The sequence below is a fragment of the Arvicanthis niloticus genome, chromosome 5 (genome assembly GCF_011762505.2).
Source record: "Arvicanthis niloticus isolate mArvNil1 chromosome 5, mArvNil1.pat.X, whole genome shotgun sequence".
In the NCBI taxonomy this organism is placed as follows: domain Eukaryota; kingdom Metazoa; phylum Chordata; class Mammalia; order Rodentia; family Muridae; genus Arvicanthis; species Arvicanthis niloticus.
In genome coordinates this window covers 8,611,808-8,621,721 of record NC_047662.1, presented here as the reverse complement: position 1 = coordinate 8,621,721, position 9,914 = coordinate 8,611,808, and the positions used below count along the sequence as shown (strand labels likewise).

Here is a 9,914-nt window from a genome sequence, read left to right as displayed (position 1 = left end):
GGTGCAGAGAATGCAGGTAGGTACCACCTTGCCCTGCCAAGCATGTGTTTTCAGTCTTTTTGGTTTTTTAAGCTTTTTAGCTTAGAGGGTTGTATTATCCTGTGACTTCTGCTCATGAGCTGGAAAAATGCTTTTCCTAACTTTCATGTTCCATGTGTTGTTAGTCAGGGTAAGTCAGATCATGCTGCAGTAATAAGTTAATGTCCCAAATTTCTAGTGTAAAGGCTTATTTCATTTATTTTTAAACATTTCTATTTATTTATTTGTGTACAGTGTTGTACCTTTTACTTAAACAAAGTTTCCTCGCTTGGGGCTGGAAAGGTGGCTAGGTGGTTAAGAGTGTTTGCTGCTTTTAGAGGACCAGAGCTCTGTTCCAAGCACCTATGTGGTGGCTCACAATCATTCATAATCCAGGTTCTGGGGAATCCAGAGCCCTCCTCAGGTCCATGTACCTGTGCATACATGTACATTCAGGCAAAACACTCGGATGCATCAAAATACAAAGAAATAAATTCTTTCATCTAATATATCTTCTCATTATTCATATCCAGAGTAGAAAAATTATTTCAGGCTTATGCTTCTATATAGGTTATTTAAGAAGGATGAAACCCATCAGGGATTGGGAATCTGAAGGAATAATTGTCCTTTAAAGGCTCTGTCTGTCCATCTGTGTATTATTGTAAGGGGGTCCATATGACAATGTGCACAGGGGAGACCAGCAGACAAAGCTGATGCCCCAGTTCTCTTCTCTATGTCAGTCCTGGGCATCACACTTGCTTGAACCATGTTGCCAAGACAAGAATTCTTGTCCAACTTCTCTCACTTCATCTGGGGAAACTCTATTCCCATTAAGTTTCTAACCTAATGTATGTCTCCTCTTGTTGCTAGCAGCCAAAACTCTTTCTGTATCTATGAATTTAACTAGTCAAGGAACTGTATATACCTGGAATATAGCCACATCTGTCCTTTATTGACTGGCTTGCTTCACTGTGTATAATGTTGTTAAGTTTCATCTATGGTGTACTATGTCAGAATTACGTTAATAATTTTATTTTTGGAAAAAGATATGTTTATTAAATATACTGCCATGGGTAGTAGGTGCCAATGACCGGCTTTGGCATCCATGTGATGGGTAAACTGAGGCAAGCAGACCATGGAGATCAGTGCTTACAGCCACTGACAGGGTGGATCTAGATGCCTACACTAGAGGCTGCCAAAGGCAGCCAGCAATTAGAGAAGTTACTTTTTTCTGAGGGAACACAGCTTAATTACCTGGGGCTGGCACTCCCTGTGGCCAGCAGAAAAACTAGAAACTCTTTTAGACCCTTTGCAGCTGGCAAGAAAGAGAAGGAAACAGTGAAAATCGACAATCGACACACAAACACACACACTCAGTGGCTAAAACAAAAGGCAGAATCTAGTAACTTTATACACACAAACATACATACACATGTACGTACATGCATACATACCTACCGACATACATCTACACATTCACACATAGAATGATTAGAGCAAAGCTCCAGCAAGCAGGCTCTAAACATTTCATACATACACCTACAGATATCAATACACACAACTGCTAGCAAGCTCCAACACACCCAGACAAGCCTTACATTTATACATACATACACATAGTTGATGGATGGAAGGAACCATGTTCCAAACCTCCACTCACTCAAACCTTACATATGTACATACATACACATAGCTGATGGACGGAAAGGATGATGTTCCTGGTCTCCAGTCACACAAACCTTACACATACACAGTTGGTGGATACTCCAACCTTCATAGTTTATTCTTTCTTCCATAACTTATATACCCTAGCAAAAGCTTTCAAGCAGTATAAAATCACAACGTGATTACATTTTAGTTTTCTTCTAGAGAGTGATTATGAAAAAACAATGTGTCCTTCAATACCTTTACAAGAAAAAACACTATGTAGTACAGGTAAAGAAAATAAATTATTCCCAAAAAAACTCACATTCATTCATAACTAAGTGACTTGCTATAGATTAACAAATTGTGAGCAATTAAGGTAATTTTCTCAGCCAGTTTCTTACTAGCAGGCAGTGGTTTCAAAGAAAGGAGTAATTATTTTATTATTTATCTTTAAAAGTAACCTTTTAAGAATCTTAAAAGAATCACAAATCTAAATTTTTATATAAAAAACAGTCATATCTACATTAAATCCTAAAAGTGCATATCTACTCATCAGAAATTCTTAATGAATCATATCAAGAAGCTGAGGGCAAAAAAATAGGTATTGGAAATCAATTGTCCAAAAAAAAGCTGGGCAGTGGTGGCACATATCTTTAGTCCCAGCACTTGGGAGGCAGAGGCAGGTGGATATCTAAGCATTCCCACTCCTGGAAAAAGTCCACAGTGCAGAACTCAACAAACCATGACTGTGCATGGACAGAGTGTTTTTCCTGAACCAAGGAGATGTTTTTTCTTAAGTAAGGGTACAATTATAATTATTTAAAAGGTGCTGTCTAATTTTGTCCTAACCCATAGTAAGTTTTATATCTATAAAAATATCTCAGCCTGATAAAATACTCTCCCAGCATGCTGTGTGGAACCTTAGAAGCACTCAAAGAAATTCAGGAGGAAAGGCTAACTGTGATGCCTATTAAGATATAAATGTAGACATTTTGGGCTAGGTGGTTTCTTGTCTCCTGATTCTCTCCAGGCCAACCCTCTCTCCTCCCACCTCATCCTCAATACCTCTTCCCCCACAGCTCATGACCTGATTCAGTCTGGACTGAACCAGATAACTCTGACTGCTTTCTCTCTCAGATGGAAAAGCCAAAAATTAACCTCTAAGCACCACCAGCACAAGAACCAGATATCTTCTTGGAATGCTAAATGTTGCATATCTTAGGAAAATAATAAAGCTTCATGGGAAACTAAAACGGCCTCTAAAACCCTCAGTAGCTTGTAACCAAAGTCCATCTCTAGGTCAGGATGTGATATTTAATAAAGCTTGTCCACATGATAGAAGTGGGTTTTCTCTGGCTACACTCAGGGTAAACAGAACCTACAATATATCTTCTCCTCAGCCATACCTTACTGCAATCCTGTCTTCATTTTCATTCAAACCCAAGGTGTAATACTAATAACTAAGCCTATGAAGACATGTTTCTGAATGTTGTATTTATATCAAAGCCATCATATACATCACCATAAAATTAATAGTGAGTATAACTTTATTCAGTAAATGTTAATATTTACAGCCATATGACCATGTCTTATAACCTATATTAGGCTAGAACAAATAAATAGGCTTTAGGCATGAAAATAACCTATATTTTCTATTAAATCAAATCTGCACTGGCACCTCAAATGACTAATATCTACAAAGGTCTCTCAGAATGCCTTCTCAAGCCCCTGGAAAAAAGGAAATGAAAAGGAATCTGAGGAACAGTGGAGTTATGAAACATGGGTGAATTTGAATTTGAGGACCTTTAAGACTTTAGTGAAGAGAGACTACAGAAACTGCAAAGGATCTACAAGGTTATTTCAGAAAAATATATTGGCAGCCATAAAATTATTTAAAACAGCACCATAAAACCCAGTTCATAGGATCTCAAACTTCCTGACAATTGTAATATATCCACAACAGAACTGTGAGAGTGACTGCAGAAAATGAATCCCTACTTCACACCCCTGCTTTGCACCTGTCCATTTCAAAGCCCAGCAGCAACTCTAAACTGGCAGGTGACAGGATAAACTGCTTACCAACTAGGAGGTCAGCATGGCAATTGAAGCTTTAGAGAGTTTTCAGGTGCTGGGCAGTGGTGGCGCACGCCTTTAATCCCAGCACTCAGGAGGCAGAGGCAGGTGGATTTCTGAGGTCGAGGCCAGCCTGGTCTACAGAGTGAGTTCCAGGACAGCCAGGACTACACAGAGAAACCCTGTCTCGAAAAACGAAAAATAAAAATAAAAAGATAGCAATTACCTCAGAATCTTGATGCTCAGGACAGATTCCCAAAACAGAGTAAAGCTAAGATAAAATGCCCTTGGCTCAAAGCATAAGAAATACATGAATTCTTGAAGGAAGGAAAGTTACATGATATCCAAGATATAGATAGAACTGAAAAACCAGAGTCAGGATCGAAGTGATCAAAGCTTGTAGAACATGTCAATCAACTCAAAAAGGACCAAAGCAAAATGACTGGTGGGAAAGAAATTAACGGCAGATGTCAGAAGGAAATGAGGACAACAATGTAGGATATGAAAAATTGAATTCAATAAGTGGCTAGAATCCCCCAAAATAAATAAATGAATGAATAAATAAATAAATATTCTGAAATGAAAATTCTGTAAGTGAATAAGAATAACTCACAGAGAACAAGTGGGAGACAAAATATCATACTTGAAGAAAAGTTAGAGGAGCTGGATACTTCAGGCAAAGAAAATGATGAATCAAAAATAATGTTAGGTTAAGGCACAATATTATTTACTGCTTGAAAGGGTGGGTAAAATACAGAAACTCCTTTGGAAAACTATCTAGATTGTTCTTTAAAAAATACAAAACAAATAAAGAAAATTAGAAATAAAACTGCAATATACACTGCACTGTTTAGCTTTTGCATAGATGGTTTCCTGATTATTCTGTATAATTTTCTCTGTATACTCAGCCACATCTGCATATGCTGAGGAAAGGAGACTCTAGAATTACCCAAGTCTTTTAAAAGATTCCAGCTAAGAATTCAACTCTTTTCATGATGATCATGAGGCCCAGGATTCTCAGGTGACTTCTGAGGTCCAAACCTGTTGTGATGATTGTGACAGGTTAAAAAGGATTCCAGCTCAGTGAGGAGGTGAGAGCTAAAAAACACTATAGGCATATATAAGATTGAATGGAGGCTAGAGGCATACAGGACTAGGCCTAGGTTAATAGACAGAGACAGTAAGCCTGCCAGACATCAATTGGAATAGGAGAATACAAGTTACTTTTACAGCCCTGTGGAAAATCTAACATTACTCAGTATAAACCCTCTCTAGAATGTGAGAAGAGAAGAAACATACCTCAGAATACTAAGGAAAATAGACACAAAACAAAAGCAAACAGTACAGAAAAGGCCAACAGTAATTATTCCATTGTAATTAGGACTAATATAACACAGTGTGTCATTGAGAACAAGGTTCAAGGACAGGAAAACATTTAGAGTGGACACAATAGGCAATTGTGAAACCGAGTGGACCTTCTAAAGAAAAAACCAAAAAAAAAAAAAAAACCCAAAAAAAAAAAAACTCAGATTAGACATTCTGCCAATAAATATCAGGTGGCATTCACAGTGTCAACACTGATATGCAACTGGCAGAAGAAGGCAGAGTTATCAATGGCCAAACCCAGATTTGTATACTGGTTACTACAGTTTTAATATGCCAGGCAAAGCTTGGCCAATAAAAATGAAAATTGAAAAATGCCAGCTTAAAAATGTGTGAAGGTGATTCTAATGAATTCTCCGAATACTGAAAGACATGGAGTTCCAGTTGATCTTGTCTTCTCTACTGGGTTACAACAACTGAGTTGTTGACAACAGTAGCTTTATAAAAATACCCAAACAATTCAGGCCTTTGACAACTGAAGGTGCTGGGGTTTTTTGGTTTTTTGGTTGTTTGTTTGTTTTGCTTTGTTTTGGTTTTTCGAGACAGGGTTTCTCTGTGTAGCCCTGGCTGCCCTGGAACTTACTCTGTAGACCAGGCTGGCCTTGAACTCAGAAATCCACTTGCCTCTGCCTCCCAAGTGCTGGGATTAAAGGCATGTGCCACCACTGCCCGGCAGGTGTTGTTTTTCACAAACTGTCAGCAAGTCCTCATTGCTAAGGACAGGACTGACACAATTCATTGTGTATGAAGAGGTCAAGCTGGTGCCTTCAAGAACATTGACTCTTAGGTTCCAGTGTCCTTGTTATGGGAAGGAGCTTTGAAAGCTACACAAAGTGAAATGTATGTTCAGAACCAACCACAAAGTCTTTGATCTACAATCTGCACCTGCAAAATATGCTAGGTTGATTAAGTCATGAAAATATTGGGAATAACCATTCAATATCTGATTTGACTAAAATACAAAAGGCACACTTGTCAAATATGATAATTTGTATGCACATGTGTATACATAAGTACAATGGTAGCTTTTTGTAGACACACCAATGTTATAAATAATTGCAAGGAGATTTCTACAGACTTTAAAACATAGGGCCTACCTTGGAGCAATCTCCTAGCTATCATTAAATTTATGTCTATTCAACCTGCCATGTGACTAGCTAGCTCTTTCCCTCTCTGCTCCTGTTCCCATCTATCTGTTCTCTTCTCTGTCTCCCACTAAATCTCCTGCATCTGCTTTCTCCTCCCTGCATCACTTTTTCTAACCAGAAATTGCACCTTCCAATTCTTGTCCCAGGTTTTGTCTTACATGCAATCAGGTGTCAGACATCACCAGAACATCAGTAGATTGCCTATAGGTATAGAGACTGCCTGAAATTCTAGTATCTAAGCAGTCTTGAAAAGACAAGAATTTATGAATGTAAGGCTGTTGGTGAAATATTGAAATGACAACACCAAGATCCTGCTAGCATTTAGTTCTCTGCCCATATAGCAGTCAACGTTTGAACATACACAGACACACCTGCATACAGTATGAAGAAAAGGTACCTCAACCCATGTGCAGTGTCCATGAAGGCCAGAAGAGGAAATTGGAGCCTACAATTTGTAATGTCACTTTGATGCAGCTTCCTCTAGCCTCAAATGAAGAGGAATACACCTGCCCCAGTGTTCTCAATGCTGAGATTATGCCAGAAGTCCTTATATATTTTATGCCTATAGAGTCAAGCAATGTAATCACATTTTGTATATGCAAACAACATAATTTATATTCTACAAAACATCTTTTGATTGTCTATCCACTTAAACTACCACAACACTAACATCCTAAGAACTAAAAATATCCAGAAAAAAATATTTTAGTTGTAGAGGGTAAAAGGACCTTGTGGTCACAGATAAACTCTATGGAAATCAGGAATATAAAACCACAGTGGTTTCTCTTCAGTGGAAGAGAAGTCCACTCTTTTCTGACCAAAAGTGAGGGAATGGCTGTAGGAAGTAGGCTGGTGATCTGTGGTATATAGGCCACACTTGAAACTCCCAGACTATTAAGCTTATCACAGACTCTCCCTCCCTAGGGTATTCTTTCTTAGTCAATAGAAGGTAGCCTTAGGGGAGATGTGACATGAAAATAATAGCCTGGGGTTCACTACAATGTAGGTTTGATCCTGCTCTAGGTTCTTTAGTTTTACAACCCAACTTAACAAAAGAGTCACATGTATTTTGAAATAGACTTTTGAAGTGGACACATTTTACTCTTCGCTGTGCTCAGAGGATTGAGATAATTGTCACCAAGAAATTTTTTATCAAATTTATACTCTACTTAAATATTCCTAAAATAAACCACACTTGGGTGAGAATCTAGAAGTTTCACCCAACACTAGGTACTGAGTGCGCAGGGTTGTTGAGAGCTGCACTGCCCCACGCTTTGGGGCTAAGTGCTCTGGTCAAGAGAGAGAGTGGGGATGGAGGGGCAAGAGATTCGAAGAATGAAGACAAGACAGGGTGGGTAGTCATGTCTGGTTACTCCTTTACTGTCTCCACCACACATACCACTCCTACTGTACTACACCACACACTTACAAGGAAATCCTGGGTATTTATAAGCACAAGCAGGGGAACACAGGTGAAAACATTTTACCATATGCACCATGCAGCTGGGGTCACTAAACAGCAAAACAAACTATGTGGGATAAACAATATATTTATTTCACCTCCTGAAAATTCTACCCCTGCAATGAAACCCTATACAAAACCTGCCTCCCACTCAGTTCTCTTCTGATTCTCACCTGAGCAGAGGCAGCCTCCCTTCAGTGTTTTTCAGTAAATATCTTGTGTGTGATTTGTTGTTACATAAAGCTCTGTGGTATATCTTGATTTCTAACTGCCAGGAGACCTTTTATTTCAGAGCTGTTAACACTTGTACTGGGACACTTTATCCGGAGGGCTGCAAGAATTTCATTGGGAATAACCCACCATGCACCTAACACCAGTGCTGAAATACATACAGAGTGGTAGTGAACTAGATTTCCTTTTTGTCTTTGGGATTGTTACTCAGCCAGACCTAGTGTTTGCAGGGACGCTCACACTTATATCACCTAACCAGTAAACATCAAACACAGTCTTTCATTCTCAACAATAAACTCAGAGTTAAATACAGTCATTTTCCCCTTTGAAACTGTAGTGTTTTGATGTCTTTATTTACAATGACCCATCAAGAACATACATTATCCCCACCCAGGAAAATGTTTCACAGAAAACTGCAGAGAAACAGACAAGAAATCTGAGCCTAGAACTTATGGGACCCACAATGTAAAGCCTGCATATCAAATATTAATGATGATGTTCATTGTGCACATCAATGTTAGTAAATGTAGATTTTAAATACAGGACCACAGTCAATTTGGACAAGAGTTTGGGGGGAAATGTGAGTCTATGCAACTACTAATGTGGTTTGCTGTTGGGAGCCGACTTCTGCATACCTATGAAGATGGACTGTCTTGTAGTGATACTCTATAGACAAGTAGATGGTTTCTTTATCCTTTGTGATGATCCTATGAGGATTCCTAAGTTTATAGTAATTATTAAGCTTTTTTAGTAACACTATTAAGTTCTGATAGTCAAAAGTGCAGTGAGAACTCTTCCAGACCTCAGTGTCGCTTCTGAGGCAGTAACCAGTCATTATACTGCTCATTGTTTATAAAACCTATAAACAAATGTCAGAAAAAGGGAATTAATGATTTATTATAGGTGCTAGGACAGAAGACAAAGACATTGACTGGGTTTATGTATATAAAACTTGACTAATAACTTGCTTATGGTTTTAACACTTTAGGAACCTGTGGACCTGTGACAGGTGACCAATGTTTAGCCAGGTAACTGTCCCTAATGGATATCCTAATGGATAACTTGCACTGTTGTAACCTCCTTATTAGATTTGAGTCCAAGATCAATCTTGTTTACATAGAGTTTCAAACCAGCAAAGAAACCACAGAGAAACTCTGTCTCTAAATAAACAAACAAATACTGTTGCTGGAGCGTTTCGTGTGGTGGACATTCTGGGACTAGGGATGCGAGTACCACACACATTATGGGTTTATTAACTGTTAAGTGAAGCAATTAATCGGGGCTGCTGTGGGTATAACTGTTATCAGGAAACTGCGAAAGCAGATGGTAGAAGGGTATTTATTAGTCCTTGTCCCAAAAAGAACAACTGGCAGTGGTGGGATTCGAACCCACACCCCCGAAGAGACTGGAGCCTTAATCCAGTGCCTTAGACTGCTCGGCCACACTACCTCCGATATAGCACTACCTGAGGATCCAGCTATACCACTCCTGGGCATGTACCCAGAAGATGCGCCAACGTATACTAAGGACATATGCTCCACTATGTTCATAGCAACCTTATTTATAATAGCCAGAAGCTGGAAAGAACCAAGATGTCTCTCAACAGAGGAATGGATACAAAAATGTGGTACATCTACACAATGGAGTATTACTCGGCTATTAAAAATAATGAATTTGAGAAATTTTTAGGTAAATGGATGGATCTAGAAATTATCATCCTGAGTGAGTTAACCCAATCACAAAAGAACACACATGGTATTTACTCACTGTTAAGCAGATGTTAGCCCAAAAGCTTGGAATACCGAAGACTCAACCCACAGACCACAGGAAGCTCATGAAGAAGGAAGACCAACAGGGGATGCCTCAGTTCTACTTAGAACGAGTAACAAAAATACTCAAGGGGCAAATATAGAAACAAAACATGGGACAGAAACTTAAGGAGGGGCCATCTG

The 9,914-nt window shown here is 38.8% G+C and overlaps 1 non-coding gene across 1 annotated transcript; it reads right to left on the bottom strand.

The window, feature by feature from the left end:
• Positions 1-9,329: 9,329 nt before the first annotated feature.
• Trnal-aag (transfer RNA leucine (anticodon AAG)) lies at positions 9,330-9,411 on the bottom strand. The gene has a single exon. It is a non-coding gene; the product is annotated as a tRNA-Leu (tRNA).
• Between the last annotated feature and the right edge of the window lie 503 nt (positions 9,412-9,914).